Below are 21,453 nucleotides of genomic sequence, written 5' to 3' on the forward strand. Positions count from 1 at the left end.
TTGCGCCACCTTTGGATGGCGTTGCCATTTGTGATGGACCATGCATTGTCGGCTGAGTTCGACTGCCCTGAGAGCCTGCCAGGTGTTAAACCACCAGGGATGCACCCTGATGTTCCAGCCATGTCAAGCATTGCGCAGAGCCTCCTGATAAAAGGTCCACGGCCCCACCCCACCCTGCTTGTTGCAGTACCACATGGCGGTGAAGTTGTGCTTGAATACATGCACTACTTTCCCTTTGAGAGAGAGAAGGAATGCTTTCAATGCCAGTCCGATCACCCTGAGCCCTAAAAGACTGATGTGGAGCCCAGACTCTGCCAGAGACCAGACACATCTGATGCCTGTCCCTCCCATGTGGCTGCCCCATCCCAGGGATGACCCATCTATCACTACTGTCAGATCTGGTTGGGGAAGGGAGAGGGATCTGCCTCAATCGCAGTTCAAGAGCCACTACTGCTGATCTTGCGCAGTTCCCACAGGTAGCTGGACCATGTCAGACAGATTACCCTCATGCTGTGCCCGCTTGAACTTCAGGTCCCACTGTAGAGCCCGCATGCGTTACAAGTAGGATGCAGGAGCTCATGAGGCCTAGCAGCCTCAGTCATACGAAATCCAGGATAGAGGCAGAAACATCCGAATCGAAGCCTGAATAATCTGGACTCCCCGCTCAGAAGAATAAGCCAAAACCTGCACTGTGTCCAGACCAGTTCTGATGAAAGGGAGCAACTGAGAGGAAGTCAGAGGTGACTTTGGCATGTTTATAGTGAACCCTAGTGAATGCAGGAGGTCCGCAGTAATCTGGAGGTGGGAGACAACAGCCTGGAGTAAGCCCGCCTTTAGCAGCCACTCGTCGAGGTAGGGGGGGAAGACTGGCACCCCTGACCTCCACAAATGAGCTTCAACCACCGCCATCACATTGGTGAACACTCGAGAGGCGCTGGTAAGACCAAAGAGGAGCACGGTGAACCGAACATGCTTGTTGCCTACCGTGAACTGCAAGTAACATCTGTGGGGCAAGGAGGACAAGAATATGGAAATAGTCACCCTGTAAGTCCAATGCTACCATCCAGTCTCCTGGGTCCAGGGCAGATAGAACCTGAGCCGGAGTGAGCATTCTGAACTACTCCTTCCAGAAGAAGAGATTGAGGGACCGAAGGTCTAGGATAGGGCAGCGGCCCTTGTCCTTTTCGGGCACCAGGAAGTAGCAGGAGTATCAGTTATGACCTACTTCTGGCACAGGTACCCTCTCAATGGCTCCCTTGGCCAAGAGAGCTGTAACCTTCTCACGGAGAAGTGGCAGGTGATCCTCTGTCATCCGATTGTAGGATGGTGGCATGGAGGGAGTCTTCAGGACCTGGCCATAGCCCAGGACTCCTTCAGGCGCTCGAGTACCGAGTCTACTTTGTCTCTGAAGAGACGGATGCCATCAAAGGGCATTGTCCATATGGGTGGATTGGACATCCCCCGAAAAGTCAGATGTCCTCAATCAGACATGATGCCTCAAGGCCACCATCAATGCAACCGATATGCCTAGCGAGTCAGCCTTATCCATTCCACATCGCTGTGTCTCTCCTGTCAGCAACAGCTTGAAAGAGAATGGCCCGGGCCTCCTCCAGGACCTGTGGCAGCACCTACACAACCATGTCCTATAGAGCACGGGTGTAACAGCCCAAAACGCATGGGGTGTTCATAGACCGCAATGCTAGGCTGGAGGAAGAAAACATCTTCCCAAGCTGATCCAGCCTCTCTGATTCCCTATCCAGGGGTGCAGAAGGGAATGCGTCCAGAAGCGTGGAGGCATGGATAACCAAAGTCTTAGGGGTCAGGCGTTGCGTTAGGAACACTGGGTCATTTGGAGCAGGTCTATGGCGGTGGACAATAGTCCTATTCACAGGAGCACCTGTTCTGGGTTTGGACCAGGTCCCCAGGTGAGGGCTTCATTAAAGGGCAAAAAGGGTTCAGAAGTGGAAGCCCCAGGCTAAATCAACTCTATTTCAGGAAGTTAGTCCGGACTGCCACTGAAGGCAGCTCAAGGCCCAACACCTTGGCCACTCTTCTCACCACCACTGAATAGGATGCTCCCTCCTCTGTAGCCATGGTAGGGGGAGAAGTGTCGAGACCACTGGTTTCACCCAGGTCCATCTGCCAGTCCATGGGATTTTCAAGCTGGTATTCCAAAGGGTCCAGCGAACCCTCCCAATCCTCACCTCAGGGAATAAGGGTCAGACTCCGACCTAGGGAACAAGGTCCCCGTCAAAATTGGAATCAGGTTTGTGCGATGTTGGTCCGGCTCTGTGTTGGAGTCGGCAAAGAGGATGGGATCAATGCCATGACCGAAGTCACAGCCATCATCGGAGAAGGTCGAGGTGGTACTACCAATGCCAGTTCGGCTCCAGGAACAGATCCATGGGTGTCCCCCGGAGCCAAGGCTAAAGCCACCGGCGCAGAACCCGAGGGAGCATCTGCTGACTCCGTGGGGCCCAAAGGTGCTCCAGCAGATTCGAACTGTCCAAATATGAGGCACATGGCCTCATAAATCTCATAGTTGGCCAGGGGCTGCTCTGGCTCCTGGAAACTCAGGGAGGCGCGAAAACCCAGACAGCGGCTCAGAGGACGGAGGCCTAGAACAACAGTGCTCCTTTCCCCTAGTCATGTCAGCCAACAGATTGGGTGAAGAACGCACCAGTGGTCAGTGTTCTTCATTGTTCCGCGCTTCTGGCGTTGAAAGTTGTGAAAAGAAACTGAGGTCAGCGTGCTGCAATGGCACCTAATAGGTCCTGCAATGTCATATCTGGTGCGCACAACGCAGAAGACTGACACAGAGCCGACCGACACCACGTGACAGTGCGCAGAAGTACTGCTAAAAAAACAAATCTACAGATCCATACTTACATCTTGGGAAATTCTGATGTAAGGAATCTGCAACTAGAAGTCTCTATCTGATATTTAACATTTATTAGGGCAGCTTGCAGTCTGGTGGTACTGTGGATAAAAGAGCCCATTACCAGAAGTATTCTAGTGAAAACCAAGTGCATCCAGCTTAACTCATTCGGCGACTGGAGGGGTTAGCCAAAGAAGATGTCCACAAGAGTAACTGCGGGAAGTCAGAGCACTTGGGACAGGGTCCTGGCCCTGACTGCAAGTGAGCAGAGATGGGCTTACCTTTGGTGCACCGCTGGTACCCCACTGCATGGTCACACAACACAGCTGTTTACATGCTTTTCTGCACATACCAGAACCTGCACCAAAAGCAACTAATCCGGTGAGTATAATTTAGCACAGATGATGGTTGCCATAATCAAGCGAGCCTAAAAACACAATGAAATGCAACATTCAAACTGGAAAGTGCTAGCTACGAAGTACAAAAGAAGGAGTTAAAACTAAAGCAAACTACAGGTGGTTTTAAGAAAGGATTTTAATCCTTCATACACAAAGCCAATACGCCCTGCACTCCAGATTTACAAAGCGAAGGCTGTGAGCTCGGCCCTCTATGGGGCCGAACTTTGGGGTTATGCCAAAGTTCAAGAACTATCAATTTCTGAAAGCAATTTAAGAAATCTTGCGTCTCTCCCATCAAGCACTATGCTGTTTACCCTTTTTAAGGACCTAGTCATGAATCGCATATGCTACAATGCTCGTCTACGTCCCCTATTGTAGCGGCATCTCTGGACTACCCCAAAGCTTGCCTCTTTTACTGCAGCCCTGCAGGTCATTTTAGAAACTGACCGCTCTTAGTATCCCCTGGCTCAAACATATCAAAGAGTTACTTTATTTGCTTGGGCTTAATGAACTTTGGGACTCTCCAACTATTGCCTCCTTTCCGTCACAAATCAACCTCAAAAAACAGTATTGGAAGATGGTCGACTGAGGAACTGGGGTTAGCACTTCACTCAACACTGACATGTGACTTTGCTGACCTAAAAGAGGTCTGCAAATACACGGTTTTCTGGGACACAATCCTGGTGCCTAGAGAAAGTAAACTGTATTTCTAGTTTCGCATAGGTACTCTGCCACTAAGATCATTTACCGGCGGCTGGTCACCTGAGGGGCCAATCACTTGCCCAACTTGCAAAGCACTTATTGAAAACCACCCTCATGTTTTACTTGTCTGCCCTGCCTATGCTGCCTCCCGTAGGAAGTGGTTGGCCCCTGTCTACAGATTGTTGGGAGTCCGTAGATCCAATGCAGCCCTTCGAATTCTTAGATCAGACACTCGTTTGACTCTGGTAATCGTTGCTGCCAAGTTCCTTGGGGCAAGTTGGATTCTTACAGAACATTTTTTATTTCCATGATGGTTTTAGTAATAATAATATATAAAATTGCTCTGCAAGAGCACTTAGGTTTTATTCTCTTATATGTACTGTACATATTTCATATATTTACAGTGTATCTATTTTGTCGTTTCTCTGTGCTTTTATGGCCCTTGTGGCCGAAATAAAGTTCTTTGATGATGATGATGATGATGATGATGAGATATCCCAACATATTTTCCTCAAAACAGAGAAATAGCAGGCAGTAGTCTATGGTATTCTTACTTTGTGTTCCTGTTGCTGCAACATTTACTGTTATTACTGTGACTCCGATTACTAGTTTGTCGTTTGTTTTTATTTTCTCCCCCAGACACTCTTCTTCTGGAAGACATTAGCAGCTGGGTCAATCTGTTTCCTTGGCAGTGCAAACCAAAAGATAGACACAAAGTTGTCCTCACTTGGAGACAGCACAAAAAGATGCAATTTTCCCACTACAAGGAGAGATTTACTAGGTCACCAGAAATTCAAAACTCCTCGTGCCAAGCTAAAGAGAATATTTTAGTCCTAGGGCACTGTGCCACGCAGGACTTCCCCCAACACAGTGCTCCAAGAACCAATCTCTGTATACAGCACTGCAAAGTCTATGCTAATTACTGGTCTTGAGCACAGCTCCTTTGTGAGACCATTGAGTATTATGGTCGTAACATAAAATCCAGCAAAGTACAAAGTGTGGTACATCACATTACTCTGAACCACAAAGCCAATGATTTACATGGGAATGTTTAAAAATTGTTGTAATAAGGATAAATTCAAATATTCTTTAACTGTCAAATACAATTACATTAATGAATGACTGAAACATGATTTATAAAGGGCATGACTAATCAGAAGAGTGTTCCGGCACTAGACACAGTAACAGGAGAGTAGAAATCGCCAGGCTTACTTTTGAGAGAAAAGCCAAGTTTTTAGTTTCTTTTCAAACTGACACTTAAGAGTCAATTTGTCAAAAGTCAAAAGGGAGGTTATTTCATATAAGAAGGTCCAAGTAGGAAAAAGAACTGCCACCAGTTTTCAAAGGCAAAACCTAGGGCATGCAGCAAGGTATCTATTAGAGGAACACAAATTACTTCCCAAATAAGATAGTTGTACCCAACTTGATAGGCATCTTGGGACTGTTTGATGCAGCACTCTGAATGTTAGTAGGAAGATTTTGAACTAAATTAGTTTATTCATTGGGATCCAGTGCAAGGCCTGCAAGGAGATTTAGATTTAAGCGAGCTGCAGCATTTTCTATTACCTGAAGTTTTTTTTTAAACTAGGTTATGGGGAGACCTGTGTGGTGTGTATTTGCATAATCCAGTCAAGCCATAATCAAGACCAGAAACACTGTATTCCTGGTTGGAAGGGAAAGAAGTGCAAAACATTTTTGGCTGTGCGTAAAAGGCCAAAGCATGTTCCTACCACTGTATTTATTTGTTTTTGAAAGGCCGACTGTATGTCGACCCTGACCCCCATGTTTTCTACCACCTCAACTTGCAGACTTAGAGGGGGGGGCTCCCTCTGACTAATGGATTTGCCAATTCAAGATGAAATTTCGCCCAAAACAGAGAACCTCCATATTATCTGTATTGCACTTGAGTTGGTTCAAGTGCATTAATTGAAAAACTGCAGTAAGGCATGGTCTGATAGAGTCTGCGGTAATAGCTTTTCTTTTTGATTAACAAATATGAAGCTAAGTATTATCAGCGCAGGAGATTATTTTGACCCCAAAAGTTTCCACCAAAGAGGTCAGCGGAGTCATATGGACATTGAATATTGTAGGGCTAAAGGCTGAGCCCTGAGAAACGCCTACTGTGACTTTTCTTGTGCCTGAGGAATATGGAGGCATCCATACATCCTGGCCCCTATCATCCAGAAAGAACTTCAACCACTTCAGAGCTGCACCCCAGATCACTAGATCTTGTAGGTGAGAAAGTAGCCTTGGATGGGCACCATAGCAAGGGCTGTTGATAGTTCTATCAGAAAAATAAACAGCCTTTCCTCCAGCATCCAGGGTATTTCTGACAAGTTCAGACACGTCCAGTACTGCCATTTCTGTACTAAACTGCAGCCTAAAGCCAAAGGGGCTGCAGTGATGTAACTTATTGGATTCAAAGTAGCCTGATAGATGTCACGCTAAAAATGTTTCCAATATTTTGAATAGCGCTGGCAGCAAAGACATGGTTCTCAAATTCCCTGGGATATTAGGATTAGCAGCAGGTTTTTTTGTTAAGTAGATGGAACTAAAGCTGTTGACAAGGGATCAATCAACAGTGTATTAACCAACTCATTGATGGTATCCACTCCCAAGGCAAAGAGAAAGAAGGGACAGAGATCCCAAGGTGAACCTGACATCAGATTTATAATAACTGACCCAATGTCTTCCACTGAGAGGGAATTGAAGTTGAATAATGAACAGGACATATTTTGGGGGGCAATGATCATAGTGTTTAGACACGTACTCAGTTTCCCTGCCACATTCAAGCTAACTTGTATTTCCTGAATTTATTGTGGAAGAACACAGACAGTTGTTCACACCACTCAGCTGAGGGTTCCTTACTTCTTAGACAAGCTATTGGTTCTGTGAAATCTTTTATGATTTTAAAGATTTCTCTTGCCTAGAACCGGGCAAGCAATGAAGCGGAAGGGACAGAGCAAGCTAAAAGGGGAAAAACGTACCACGAAAGCTAGACCAGTAAAAGGGGACACACTGCTCAAAGAAGCAGAACTTTGGCCATGATATGGGAAGGGGCAACACAAAGAGGAAAATAAGCCTGCATGTGCTGACCAAAGAGAAGCAGGGAAATGAAACCGATGATAAAGACAACCAATGGTAAGCAATGGACAGGCTCCAAGTCCAGCCCACGTAAACAAAATGGCTTGCAGGCACAGTCTCAGACGAGAACTAAAAAGAACATTTAGAAAATTTCAAACATCCTACACAATGTGGTTGTCGCTAATAACAAACCTGCTAAATGTTAACCACAATGCTCCAGAAGTGTAGTGTACAATAAAGTAAAAACTTTTATTTCACAGAAATTAAAATAATTAAAATATCATTTTTAGCAGCCACCAAAAATCTGAGACCCACCAACAATCATGGAAATATATTTTGCACTACGTACCTCTTTTTTCCTAATATACTTTATGACTAGCACCATAAGCGAGGAGTTTCCGGAACTTGGCATAAAGGCACAGAAGAACCACGTTCCTAGCATTAAAATTAAGTTTACATTTTAGCAAGTACTCTGAATTTTATAAAAAGAAAACAAAATAAGAAATGAGTCAGTGTCAGACAACTAAATACAATCAGGCATCATACTGAACTATCCACTAAAGCCGACTAGGTACACATAAGTGAAGCTGAAGGTAAAGCACCCCAATCTATACTTCACATATTACAAAATATGATATCCACTACACCGAAGCACTTTGCAGTCAGTCAGTCTGACCTTAAAGTATTCCATAAGGGACTAGATTCCCCAATGAGATTACTGTCATTGGTGTTTTATATTAACCAAAGCAGTGCAATAAGGTACTTATGGTGACTGAAAGGGCATCCATTATAGCTTCACTATGTGTTTTCAATTCGGGGATTACCACAAAAGAAGCTCAAAGCTATCTGTTCTCAGAAGGATATAAATCACTGTATCACAAATGTCAAGTATACTTAACAGCAACAACACTATTTTGTAGGTGTGTCTATCTTTTAATAGTATTGTTTACCAATTTAAGTATCATTTGTGGCATACTCACACTTCTATGTCTCATTTCTGTAAAATAACTTGTGCATTCTGTGCATCAGTAGCAACATAACACACTCGCTCCAAACGCAGTAAGCCTATAAAGGGCTAAGGCCTTATTGCCCTTTACAAGTTTAGATTCATCAGGGTGTGAATTTTAGTCTCTCTTTTTAATCAAACCTAACCAATGTTATCATATGCTATTTGCATTCTTAAATATTGTCCCACAAAGGAATTGAGGACTATATATATTTTATAATTACAAGCAAGTTAATTTGTTTTAAGATCAAGTATTAGTCTTACAAGTGCAAAATTTACAGACAGCAGGAGACCAGACCCTGCACCACCCAAAAATACAGAATGAGTAGTTAATCAACTGATATGAAAGCAACTCTTCCAGTTAGCAACACATCAGTCAAATCAGTGATCAGAATGGTGACCAACACGCAGCGTTCTAACCTCTCAGTCATTGGAAATGTGGAAGTAGTTTACTCCAGCGTACACAGACAAACTTCTTCTTATGGAGGCCTTTTATAGCTTAAAAAAGCCGAACTCAATTCTTGCCTCATTGACACAATCCTAAAGATAAGATCAACTCATCCTGTCAAATGCTTGAGAAGACTGAAAATACAACACAGAAACCCTTTGCAGGACACACCTTTCTTAAAAATCAAATGTAACCTAAATGAGTGTTCCATCATGCCAACCCCTTTCCTAAATGGTGTGTCTGTTTTGAGAAAGCTTATCTTGATTTTCTCAGGCTATGTTTGAACCCTCCAAATATGAATCAAGGGCAGATTTTCGTAATTGCATAAATTGGGGAGATTGATCAGTAGTCACCTAAATCATAACTTGAAACATTTTTAAGAACGGACACTTTTTTGCCCAAACCCATGGTAAAAGTTAGAGCAATCCATTACAAGAGTACAATTGCTATTCTTAAAATAAAGAGCTTCCACACTGTTGGTCGGGATACTAACTGTCTGACACACAAACACAACTTGGTGACTAATGACTAAGGAGAATGCTTTTTATTGCAAGACACATAAGCCTCTTATCCTCCCATTTAGACTGGCCTTAAAAAACACATCTAAATCAAGTAAACTCAGAAATATGAACTCCTGTTAGCATGGTTCATTCACCGCCCCTCTGCACTGCAGAGTTAGTATTTGATAAGTTTGTGTTCCCATTTAGCACCATCATGTGGTGCTATTCAACTGTTCATAGCATCATGCCATGTTCCTGCATACTAAGGCCTTTCAATTTCTGCTCAACCCTTCTACAGCACCCATGAATATATATCCTTAATAGTCTACAAATTTACATTTAAGCCAGTTGAACAAGTTACTTACCTTCAGTAACGCCTTTTCTGGTGGATACACTAGCTACCTGTGGATTCCTCACCTAAAGAATTTTCCCCACGCGCCAGCTTTCGCTGGAAATTTTCTTCTAGCTCTGCACGTCGACGATGATGTCACAATTGCCAGACTCCCACGTGACGCCGTATGACATCACCCAGGCAATAAAAGGTCCTCGTCGACGTGCAGACGTCCGTTATCACCATTTTTTTTACGTGGCTTCGAGGCAAACAGGTGAACATTGACATTACAGATGAGTACATCAATGAAACTTTTATTCCAATAATATGAAACGTAACTAGTAGAAATAAACAACACAAAATATGTGCATAAATATGTATACAAATACACACGTTTTCTTATATATGTATATGGCAAATGTCACTTACCCAGTGTACATCTGTTCGTGGCATGAGACGCTGCAGATTCACATGCTGTACATTTTCCTGCCATCTAATGTTGGGCTCGGAGTGTTACAAGTTGTTTTTCTTCGGATAAGTCTTTTCGAGTCACGAGACCGAGTGACTCCTCCCTTTCGGCTCCATTGCGCATGGGCATCGACTCCATCTTAGATTGTTTTCCCCACAGAGGGTGACGTAGGAGTTGTGAGTACACTAGAGGTGCCCATGCAATGGAGCAGTTATGTATGTACCTAATGTCTATTAAAATAATATTTACTTACATATTTACAATTTTCATTCAACTAAAAACGGCCACAGGCTACCGGGGAGGTGGGAGGGCGCATGTGATTCTGCAGCGTCTCATGCCACGAACAGATGTACACTGGGTAAATGACATTTTCCGTTGGGTGGCATGTGTAGCTGCAGATAAACATGCTGTGCATAGACTACCAAGCAATAATCTCCCCAAAAAGCGGTGGTTTAGCCTGTAGGAGTTGAAGTTGTCTGAAATAATGTTCTTAATACAGCCTGTCCTACTGTGGCTTGTTGCGTTGCTAACACATCTACACAGTAATGCTTAGTAAATGTATGAGGCGTAGACCAGGTGGCTGCCTTACACATTTCTGTCATAGGTATATTCCCAAGAAAGGCCATTGTGGCGCATTTTTTCTAGTGGAATGTGCTCTTGGTGTAATAGGTAATTCTCTTTTTGCTTTAATATAGCAAGTTTGAATACATTTAACTATCCATCTGGCGATCCCTTGTTTGGATATAGGATTACCTGCATGAGGTTTTTGGAAAGCTACAAACAATTGTTTTGTTTTACGTAATTGTTTCGTTATGTCAATGTAATACATTAGTGCTCTTCTTATGTCTAATGCATGCAAGGCTCTTTCGGCTACTGAGTCTGGTTGCGGAAAGAAGACTGGGAGTTCCACAGTTTGGTTTAGATGGAATGGCGATATGACCTTTGGTAAGAATTTTGGATTTGTACGGAGAACCACTTTATGTTTATGTATTTGTATAAAGGGTTCTTGAATAGTAAATGCTTGTATTTCACTCATTCTTCTGAGTGATGTGATAGCTATTAGAAAGGCTACTTTCCAAGTCAGCTATTGAATTTGACAAGAATGCATGGGTTCAAATGGTGGGCCCATGAGTCGTGTTAATACAATATTAAGGTTCCACGAAGGTACTGGTGATGTCCTTGGGGGTATGATTCTTTTTAGTCCCTCCATAAATGCTTTAATGACTGGGATTCTAAAAAGTGATGTTGTATGTGTAATCTGCAGATAGGCCGATATTGCAGAGATGGATTTTTATGGAAGAGAATGCTAGATTAGACTTTTGTAAGTGTAATAAATAGCTTACAATGTCGTTTGTGGAGGCATGTAATGGTTGAATTTGATTAGTGTGGCAGTAGCAAACAAATCTTTTCCACTTGTTTGCGTAACAATGTCTTCTTGTTGGTTTTCTCGCTTGTTTAATGACCTCCATACACCCTTGTGTAAGATTTAAATGCCAGAATTCTAAGACTTCAGGAGCCAGATTGCTAGATTGAGCGATGCTGGATTCGGGTGTCTGATCTGTTGTTTGTGTTGTGTTAACAGATCGGTATGTTTGGTAATTTGATGTGGGGTACTACTGATAAGCCCAACAGTGTTGTGTACCACGGTTGGCGAGCCCAGGTTGGTGCTATGAGTATTAGTTTGCGTTTGTTTTGACTTAGTTTGTTGACCAGATAAGGAATGAGTGGGAGAGGGGGAAAAGCGTAAGCAAATATCCCTGACCAACTGATCCATAGTGCATTGCCCTTGGATTGAGGGTGTGGGTACCTGGACGCAAAGTTTTGGCATTTTGCGTTTTCTTTTGTTGCGAATAGGTCTATGTTTGGTGTTCCCCAGCGGTGGAAGTGATCCTGTAGGATCTGGGGATGTATTTCCCATTCGTGAGTTTGCTGGTGATCTCGACTAAGACTGTCGGCTAACTGATTCTGAATGCCTGGTATGTATTGTGCTGTTAGGCGAATGTGGTTGTGAATTGCCCAATGCCAAATTTTTTGTGCTAAGAGACACAGTTGTGACAAGTGTCCCCCCCCTTGTTTGTTGAGATAATACATTGTTGTCATGTTGTCTGTTTGACAAGGATGTGTTTGTGGGCTACCAGTGGTTGAAATGCTTTTAATGCTAAAAAAAACGCTAGCAGTTCCAAGTGATTTATGTGAAGTTGTTTTTGTTGATTGTCCCATTGACCCAGTATGCTGTGATTGTTGAGGTGTGCTCCCCACCCCATCATGGAAGCATCTGTTGTGATAACAGCTTGAGGCACTGGGTCTTGGAATGGCCGCCCTTTGTTTAAATTTATAGGGTTCCACCATTGAAGCAAGGAGTGTGTTTGGCGGTCTATCAACACTAGATCTTGAAGTTGACCCTGTGGCTTGTGTCGATTGTTTTGCTAAGCACTGATGTAAGGGCAGCATGTGTAATCTTGCATTTGGGACAATGGCTATGCATGAGGACATCATGCCTAGAAGTTTCATTACAAACCTTACTGTGCAGTGTTGGTGTGATTGTATGCTTAATCTTATATTTTGGAACGATTGGACTCTTTGTGGACTTGGAGTGGCAATTGCCCTTTGTGTGTTGAGTGTTGCTCCCAAGTATTGTTGTATTTGGGATGGTTGCAGATGTGATTTCTGGTAATTTATAGAGAACCCCAGTTTGTGTAGAGTTTCTATGACGTATTGCGTGTGAAGAAGACACTGTTGTTGAGTGTTGGTCTTTATTAGCCAGTTGTCTAAATATGGGAATACGTGCATGTGCTGTCTCCTTATGTGAGCGGCTACTACTGCTAGGTATTTTGTGAATATCCTTGGGGCGGTTATTCGAACAGTAGCACTTTGAATTGATAGTGTATGCCGTGCATTACAAACCTTAAGTATTTTCTGTGAGATGGATGGATATGTGGAAACACGCATCCTTGAGATCCAATGTTGTCATGTATTCTTCCTTTTTTAATAAGGGAACTAAGTCTTGAAGTGTTACCATGTGGAAGTGGTCTGATTTGATGAAGAGATTCAGTGTTCTGAGATCTAAGATACGTCTTAACGTTTGGTCCTTTTTTGGAATCAGGAAATATAATGAGTAGACGCCTGTTCCTTTCTGATGAATGGGTACGAGCTCTATTGCTTGTTTTTGTAGTAGTGCTTGGACCTCTATTTGTAATAGGTCTAAGTGTTGTTGGGACAGATTGTGCGTTTTGGGTGGCACATCTGGTGGGAAATTTGTGAATTCCATGCAATAAGCATGTTGGATAATTGATAGGACCCATGCGTCTGTGGTAATATGTGTCCAGTTTTTGTAGTATGTGGTTAGCCTACCCCCCACTGGTGACAAGTGTTGGGGTGTTGTGACACTGAAGTCACTGTTTGGTCTGGCTTGGTTTGGTTGTTTGGAACTTTCCCCTTCCTCTTGTGAATTGTCCTCTATAGAAGCCATGAAACCCTCCCCTTTGGTATTGGGCCTGATAGGTGGGTCTGGTTTGAGAGGTGGAAGGCTCAGATGTTTGTTGCCGAAAACCTCCCCTGAATAGTGGTTTTCTAAAGGTGCCTTTGACTTGTGGGGAATAGAGCGCACCCATGGCTTTAGTCGAGTCCGTGTCTTTTTTCAATTTCTCAATGCTGTGTCAACTTCCGGCCCAAACAACTGTTGTTGATTAAACTGCATATTCAACACCGCTTGTTGAATCTCTGGCTTGAATCCAGAACTTCTCAGCCATGCATGTCTGCAAATGGTTACCGCCGTGTTGACAGTTCGTGCTGCCATGTCTGTTGAGTCTAGTGCGGACCTGATCTGGTTGTTAGATATGGCCTGTCCTTCTTCCACTACTTGCTGGACACGTTTTTGGTGTTCCTTGGGCAAGTGCTGTATGATGTCTTGCATCTCGTCCCAGTGTGTCCTTTCGTAGCATGCAAGTAGGGTTTGCGAATTTGCAATCTGCCATTGATTGGCTGCATGTGCTGCCACTCGCTTGCCAGCTGTGTCAACCTTCTTGCCGCCCCTACAACCACTGAGTCCGGTGTGAGCTGTTGTTATAAACACTGGGTCTGTTGGTGGTGGTTTATATTTCTTTTCGACCCTAGGCATTATAGCTCTTCCCTTTACAGGTTCTTGGAAGACCTGTTGTGCGTGCTTAAGCATGCCCGGTAGCATTGGCAGACTTTGATAGGATGCGTGGGTGGATGCCAGAGTGTTGAAAAGGAAGTCATCCTCCACTGGTTCAGAGTTCATCGTTACGTTGTGGAATGTAGCTGCCCTGGCTAGTATTTGCGTATATGCTGTACTGTCTTCTGGTGGTGACGGCTTTGTTGGATAACACTGGGCTGGTATCAGATATTGGTGGATCATATAAATCCCATGCATCAGCATCATCTTGGGTCATCCCAGTATGTGTGGGTGACTGCATTAACGGTGCTCCTACCAGTGACAAGTGTGGTGAGTGCAGTGGAGATGGTTGTGGTGAGACCTGTGGTGGTGGTGACTTGTCTCTAACCACTTTGGCTTTTGGTTGTATCTCTGATTCCTGAAAAGCTAGTTTTCTTTTAGATTTGAGTGGAGGGATGGTCTGAATCTTGCCTGTATTCTTTTGGATTTGTAACCTTTGTTGCCTTTGGTCAGGTTCTTCTATATCCAAATCTTGCTAACATCTATGCTTTTCCTTGAGTTGCATCGAAAGCCCTTGATCCTCAGTGTATGAGGGTCGTTTCGGCTCCGAGGCCAGTTTTTTCAGTACCAAAATTCCTAGTGTAATAGTCTTTTTTCGGTTCAGAGGAGCTTTTTCGGGGCTTGCTTGATTCGACCACTCGATGTCAAATATTTTCGGTGCCGGAATCTCGACTGGAGTCGGAAGTCTTCGGCAACTCTTTGGCCTTTTTCGGTGACGATGTTTGGTCACCTTCCCTTCTGTGGGTTGGCGTCCCCATGGCCTTGAGTTTCTTGGTGTGACCCTGGGTTTGGGATGGGGCAGGTTTACTCACGGTTTGTTGCACCGTCGAGGGTCGTTCACTGTCGGAATCATCAGAGTCCGTTTCTTGGATGGAGATTTTTTCTTCCTCCTCGACGTAGAGCTGTTCTTTCGGCTTCAACGCCATTTGTAGTCTTCTTGCGCGTCAATCTCTCAAGGTTTTCTTCAATCGAAAAGCTCTGCAAGCTTCACAAGTATCCTCTCTGTGTTCGGGCGACAAACGCAGGTTACAGACCCGGTGCTGGTCGGTATAAGGATACTTTGCGTGACACTTAAGACAGAAACGGAAGGGGGTCTGGTCCATTAGTCTTGGATGACAGGTGTGGTCGGGCCGACCAGGCCTCGATGAAGAGTGGACGCCCCGAAGGGCCGCTGAAGCGGTCTTGATGTCGGTGCCGATACACTAACACTAAACCGATACCGAACAAGAACAATACAGTCGAATTTTCGATACTTAGCTAACTTTCCCGATTCGAAATACGGAGCGAAGAGGAACAAGTCCGAACCTGATGGCGGAAAGAAATCAATCTAAAATGGAGTCGACGCCCATGCGCAATGGAGCCGAAAAGGAGGAGTCACTCGGTCCCGTGACTCGAAAAGACTTCTTCGAAGAAAAACAACTTGTAACACTAGATGGCAGGAACAGAGCACAGCATGTGTATCTGCAGCTACACATGTCATTGAACATACATATATATATATATATATATATATATATATATATATATACACACACATACATATATACATACATACAAAAACCTTGCATCAGCCTAAACATATGTAGGCTGTATCTAGCACAGCTCCTAAGGAGGTTAGCCTTTGTACGGGAGGGAGGTGAAATTTCTAGTTGTGGATTGAAAAACCCAAGTAGTGGCAGACAGCCCTTTTGGGCTGAAGATGGCTGAAGGGGGACTCCCCTTCTACCAGCCAGTCATCCAAAGATGGCACTACAAGGACTTTCTGACAGTAGCAGTCAAGCCAACACAACTGCCAGCCCTGTCATAAAGATGCATGATGCTGTCATCAGAACAAACAGCAGGACCATGCACTGATGGTGATTGGTTTCATTGTAAATCTCAGATATTGTATGTGGTCTGGTAGATTGAAAAAGGCATCCTAGAGTCAATGAGCACAACACAATCCGAGATGAGGTTCGTACCCTGGAAACGTATGACATTGTTGGTGGAATTGCTTCACTGGGAAGGTCAGGCCCAGTGACTGAGCCAGAGAGGCTATTTTTTTTTTGTGATCCGAGGAGCAGTCTTGGCTTCTCTCTACATGATGGCTCACCATCATGAGGCATGTCCATCAGGGTCATCGGGACGTCTCCTCAGAAGACAGTGGAACGCATGCAAGTGAAGCAGTGCAGCTTAAAAGCCGTGCCCTGTACCGAGCCAGCATATGCAGGACACAGAGCGCACTTCAAGATCTGTTTGGAAGCAAGCAAAATGTTATTCACCTGATCAGAAAATAGCATTTTTCATTTGCTCTAAAAGCCTGAAAACTGGGTCTTTCCAGTTCTACAGGGCATTCCTGAGGAGCCCAGAAGACAAGTAGCATTTGCCATACAAATGATAAGGCTGCTAGAAGTGAAGACTCTAAAACCGATTCCAAATTTTTCAACTCTGTATCAAGAGGCACAGTAAAAAATGTATTTGGGATCATTTTTCTATGAAGGAAATTGTGCCACTAGATTTTTGGGTGACAGGAGTGACAGCCGGAATCATGGGTCATTCTTGGCACGTATGGGTCATCTGGTTTTATGTCTGGACAGCTAAGCCCAGAAAGGATTTATTTCATGCAGCCAGAAAAGTTATCAGAAGAGCTTCACTGAGCGGAGCAAAAGTACCATAATTTTGGAAGATTCTTGCAAAATGTGTTTCGAAAAGGTAGATTTTGCCAAGTTTAACTCCAAGGCTTCTGCTTCTTTCAGCTTCAATGTAGTGAACAAAGACTTTTTCTAAAGGAGGACCAAAAGAACAAGGATATCTTCTTCTGGCAAAGTATCCAGGCCACTTGGATTTTGTAAATCATGATATAAGGGAGCATCAGTGTTGCAAGGAAGAAGGACCCAGTCAGCCCCGAATCGGTCTGCTGTACTTCCATAGTCTTTATTAACTAATGTACGGTAGTCTGAGGCAAACCCAAATAATTCTTCCACCCAGGAAAATCTTTGGGAGCCAAAGACTCTTCAACATCACAAACCCATACCTTCTCTTTTGCCCCTAAGATCTTCAGCAACTTTGAACAGTGAGAGGGCACTGCTGTAAGCAACTCTGAGGCTGTTGTATGAGTCAGCATTATAGACGACACCGACCAAGCCTAGGATAGCACCTTGAAAAGCATCACAATGATATGGGTAGTGGGGCATGTGGAGGCCCAGCATTGAGACATCATAGTCAGAACTACTGGAGTTGCCAAACTTCAACAAGCGGTCTCACTCTTTTGGAGTGGCTGAGAGGATATGTAAGCAATGCATCTTATTGTTTTTCAATATCAGGATTTTCTCTGATGAGGAAACAGTCCATGTCGTATAAGGGCAGAGAAACTTCAATTATCCTGCATGAAGGACAACTTCCTTGAGGTAAAAGGAGGAGGATGTACCCTCTGTATGGCACTCAGTGTATTTTTTCTGTGTAGGAGATTGTTTGCTTTCAGCATGAGATTTGGAATTCTTTGGCATCTCCCTGTGGGCATTGGCCTAAAACTGCTTAACCTCCAGCCCCCCTGCAGCTTTGAGGTGCATCAATGAACCGGAGTTCAACGTCATATGTAGATGCCATTTAGATGAGACAAGGACACTTTCTTGCAGGATCTGCAATAAAATGTAAATGTGGGAATCTACTGGGGAGAAATAAACTAGTAACCGCTAATGGGGTGGTGGTGTTCACCAGTGGAAGGACTGGAGACACAATCTCACATGCAGCTGTTTTTCTCGAGATTGGGGGTACTGGTGCACCAAGAACACTGCTTCCAAGATGGCAGCGCTATCTAATCGGGCCTCAGGCCCCTCACCAAACATCCCCTGGATTGACAACTTGTCCCATCACCATATCACTGGACTCAACCCACAATTGTCTTGCAGATGTGGACAGCTAAGAGGCACACATATGGGCCCTGCACTGCAACAATAAACTTGCCCCAGCTAGGGCACTTATTAGCTGGCAAGTACAAGCTTAGGAAATCATGAGTCATCCAAAGAGACAATTTTGGGAATCAAATATACAGAGGGGCTCTGGACAACCAAGATGTGCCTTATGCTACCCGCTAGCAGGCAACTAAGATCCTCCACAGTTGCATACACATAGCAAGAGACTATATACAGAAAGGGGAAAGGTTACAATAGATGAGAGAAGACATGCTCTGTTGTTGCAATCCCCGGAATCCCTATAAATTTGTTAACATCACTGTGACTTGTGGGCACCCTGGGTACCCATGCACTTCCAAATTAGAGACGGAGTACAGCTTGATGAGCCTGCCCTAATGGGAGGGAGGGGCTAGGAAGGGGTGTTGCCAAGTCCCTTCTATTAAGTTTGGAACAGAATAGCGAGAGGCCTTCAGCTCCTGTGCACAGGAATATGACAGACATTTTAGGTGGGCTACAGAGTGAACTCCACACAACGCCTACGCCGCCTGAAGATGCGACATGCTGCTGTAAGACCTCAATTAACAACCAAAGCAGAAGCTGACAATCCATGAGGGGCTTTTGAACGAGGTACCGCAGGCCATAAACACTACTTAAGAGGTCAGCCCCTATAATGAGCTTGCTACTTACCTACAAATCTCAAGGTACCTTATGCATAAGTGTGCACTCCCCCCCCCTTGCTGCTGCTATCTGAGCGCCACGCAAAATATACACTCGCCCCCCACCACCCCTTCCCAGGGGACACTACCTTTCCCTTTTAACAGTAAACTGCAGAGGGTTGATGTCCAAGGCACAACAGAGGCAACCAGAAATAAGGGTAATTAGACACTCAAAAGACTTACTCCAACAAAGTTCCAGTAAAAAAAACAGATTCTCCTCAAAGCCAAACGAGACAGCATGAAATGGACCCCCAAAGGACCTTGTAAAACAAGCAGGATGAAGTAGGCCCCTGCCATCAGGTGGCAAGTATGTGCTTAGGAACTCGGGCCTGTTCTCTGGTGTCTGAGCAGACCTGCTGCAGTGACTAAAAGTGGTACAAGAGGAGATGGAAGACTTTGGAGTCTGAAAAAAACCTTCTTAAATGCACTCAAGATAAAAGAATGTTGGACTTGAAACACTACAGACCCCATCTGCTCCAACTGAACGAATAAATGATCATGCTGCAGGAAAAGCAAGAAGCTTTGGAAAATAGGCCGCATTCATGTAATCTTCCATTCGCGCCATGCCTAAGGGCACAGATGAAAAGAAGGACATCAAGGCTTTTGTTCAAAAACTCTTGGAAAGTATCTTTAAAAGGCCTGAAGGTGGTCTTCTTCGTATCAGTAATGCCCACAGGGTGCCTTCCTGGGGAACAGGACCCAAAGGTCCCCCTCAGAAACTTGCATGCCTACACTATTTCGAGAATAAGGACAAAGTCATGAAGGTAGTCAGGGCTGGAGGCCAAATTTCCCAAACCGGTGTGGCACCAAAAACCTTCAAAGACCTGCCTCCTGTGAGCCTTCCGAAAATGAGGGTATTCATGACTGTCAGAACCTTTCCACAGAGCAAAGGTGTTCCCTACAATTGAAGAAAGTTACCATACAAAATAGGAGGGCCCCTGAGCCAAAATGCTGGGGGGCACAGGAAGAGGAAACAACTGACCAAGCAGTCTGAAAGAACAGCACACTCGCCAATAAAGATATAATGTATCTAATAGTGCTTTTTACACTGCTGAGCCTACAAAAACTTATCAAGTATATCTTAATGTTTTTTTTTAACATTCTTTTCTTTATTAAAAAAATTTTTTATCCACATAAGAAATATAGCCATAGTACCAAATATAACATAGGAAAACATATGTCAGCATTCAAATATTTTTACAACCCCAAAACAACACATCCAACCGTTGCAGAGTATCCTTCATTTTCAAATCAATGACTCCACATTCATATCCTTCCTCACAAAACCCCCAATACACATTTAAACCCAAAATAAATTTATCGGACATGGAGAAACAAACCTATGGACAATAGCATCAAAATGTTAACAAATTATTTACCACATTCTTAAATGACATACAGAACACACACTTTTCTTGAATGTGTGAAGAACAAGTTACTTACCTTCGGTAACGCTTTTTCTGGTGGATACACTAGCTATCTGTGGATGCCTCACCTTATGAATTCGTCTTTGCATCAGCATCCGACGGAAAGTCTTCTTCCTAGCTGTCCACGTCGACGAGGACGTCATAATGGCACGGCTCCACGTGACTCCGTCTGACGTCAACGTGCCAATAAGAGGTCCTCGTCGGCGTACTGATGTCAGTTTCCCCTAATTTTTTACGTGCCTTTGAGGCGAACAGGTGAGAACCACCCATCAAAATACCATAAAGAAAGATATATATATACACACACACACACAATAACATTGTCCATTGAACTCATATTTACATAGATACCTTAAAAAACATAAATACATATATACAAATAAACATATTTCCAACCACTGCAAGATAACTGTGAAATCAGGCAGGCAACAGGGAGGCGGGAGGGACCGTGAGGAATCCACGCGTAGCTAGTGTATCCACCAGAAAAAGCGTTACCGAAGGTAAGTAACTTGTTCTTCTGATGGATACAACTACCTGTGGATTCCTCACCTTATGAATAGAATCCCAAAGCAGTACCGCACTCGGTGGTGGGTGCCCGCCTGATTACACCAAGAAAACTTGCAAAACCGAACGAGCAAAATGACCGTCCCTCCTCACTTCAGAGTCCAAACAATAATGTTTTATGAAGGTATGGAGGGACACCCAAGTTACCGCTTTGCATATATCTACTAACCGAACTCCTCTCGCTAGGGCCGAGGAAGCAGACTTAGCCCTAGTAGAATGGGCCCGGATACCTTCAGGAGGGACTTTCTTCGCCAAAGAGTAACAAATCTTAATACACAAGATGACCCACCTGGAGAGTGTTCGTTTCTGGACCGCTCTGCCCTTTCGCTATCCAACATACCCTACGAACAGCTGATCATCCAAGCGAAAGTCTTTAGTCCTCTCCAAGAAGAAACTCAGCGCCCTCTTAGGGTCCAACCTATGGACCCTCTCCATCTTTAAAAGGGTGGGGAAGAGGGTAGAACGAGGGTAGGGTAATAGACTGCCCTATATGAAAAGGAGTGACAACTCTTGGCAGAAAAGCCGCCCTGGTTTTCAGCACCACTTTATCAGGGAAAAACATGGTAAAAGGAGGTTTAACAGAAAGGGCTTGAAGCTCCCCAACCCTCCTAGCAGATGTGATCGCAATTAAGAAAACAGTCTTTAAGACCAAATATCTCAACGGACATGAATGCATGGGCTCGAAAGGCGAACCCATCAAGAACGTTAATACCAGATTCAAGTCCCACTGAGGCATGTGAAAGGGCGTGGGAGGAAACGTATTCACTAAACCTTTAATAAACCTATTTACAATTGGAGATTTAAACAAAGAAGGCTGGTCCGGAAGGCAAAGAAAAGCCGACAGA

At 44.2% G+C, this 21,453-nt stretch overlaps 1 protein-coding gene across 6 annotated transcripts in view; it reads right to left on the reverse strand.

Annotated features, from left to right (window-relative positions):
• Positions 1 to 21,453, reverse strand: part of TAOK2 (TAO kinase 2) — an 873,025-nt gene that overhangs the window by 739,083 nt on the left and 112,489 nt on the right. For 2 of the 6 annotated variants that reach the window (XM_069244097.1, XM_069244096.1), the window contains exon 5: positions 7,412 to 7,497. The exons of the other annotated variants lie outside the window; for them this stretch is intronic. The gene's annotated coding sequence lies outside the window, so the exon portion shown is untranslated. The remainder of the gene's footprint in view (positions 1 to 7,411; positions 7,498 to 21,453) is intronic. 6 annotated transcript variants of the gene reach the window in all.

Source organism: Pleurodeles waltl, chromosome 7 (assembly GCF_031143425.1).
Source record: "Pleurodeles waltl isolate 20211129_DDA chromosome 7, aPleWal1.hap1.20221129, whole genome shotgun sequence".
NCBI classification, from domain to species: domain Eukaryota; kingdom Metazoa; phylum Chordata; class Amphibia; order Caudata; family Salamandridae; genus Pleurodeles; species Pleurodeles waltl.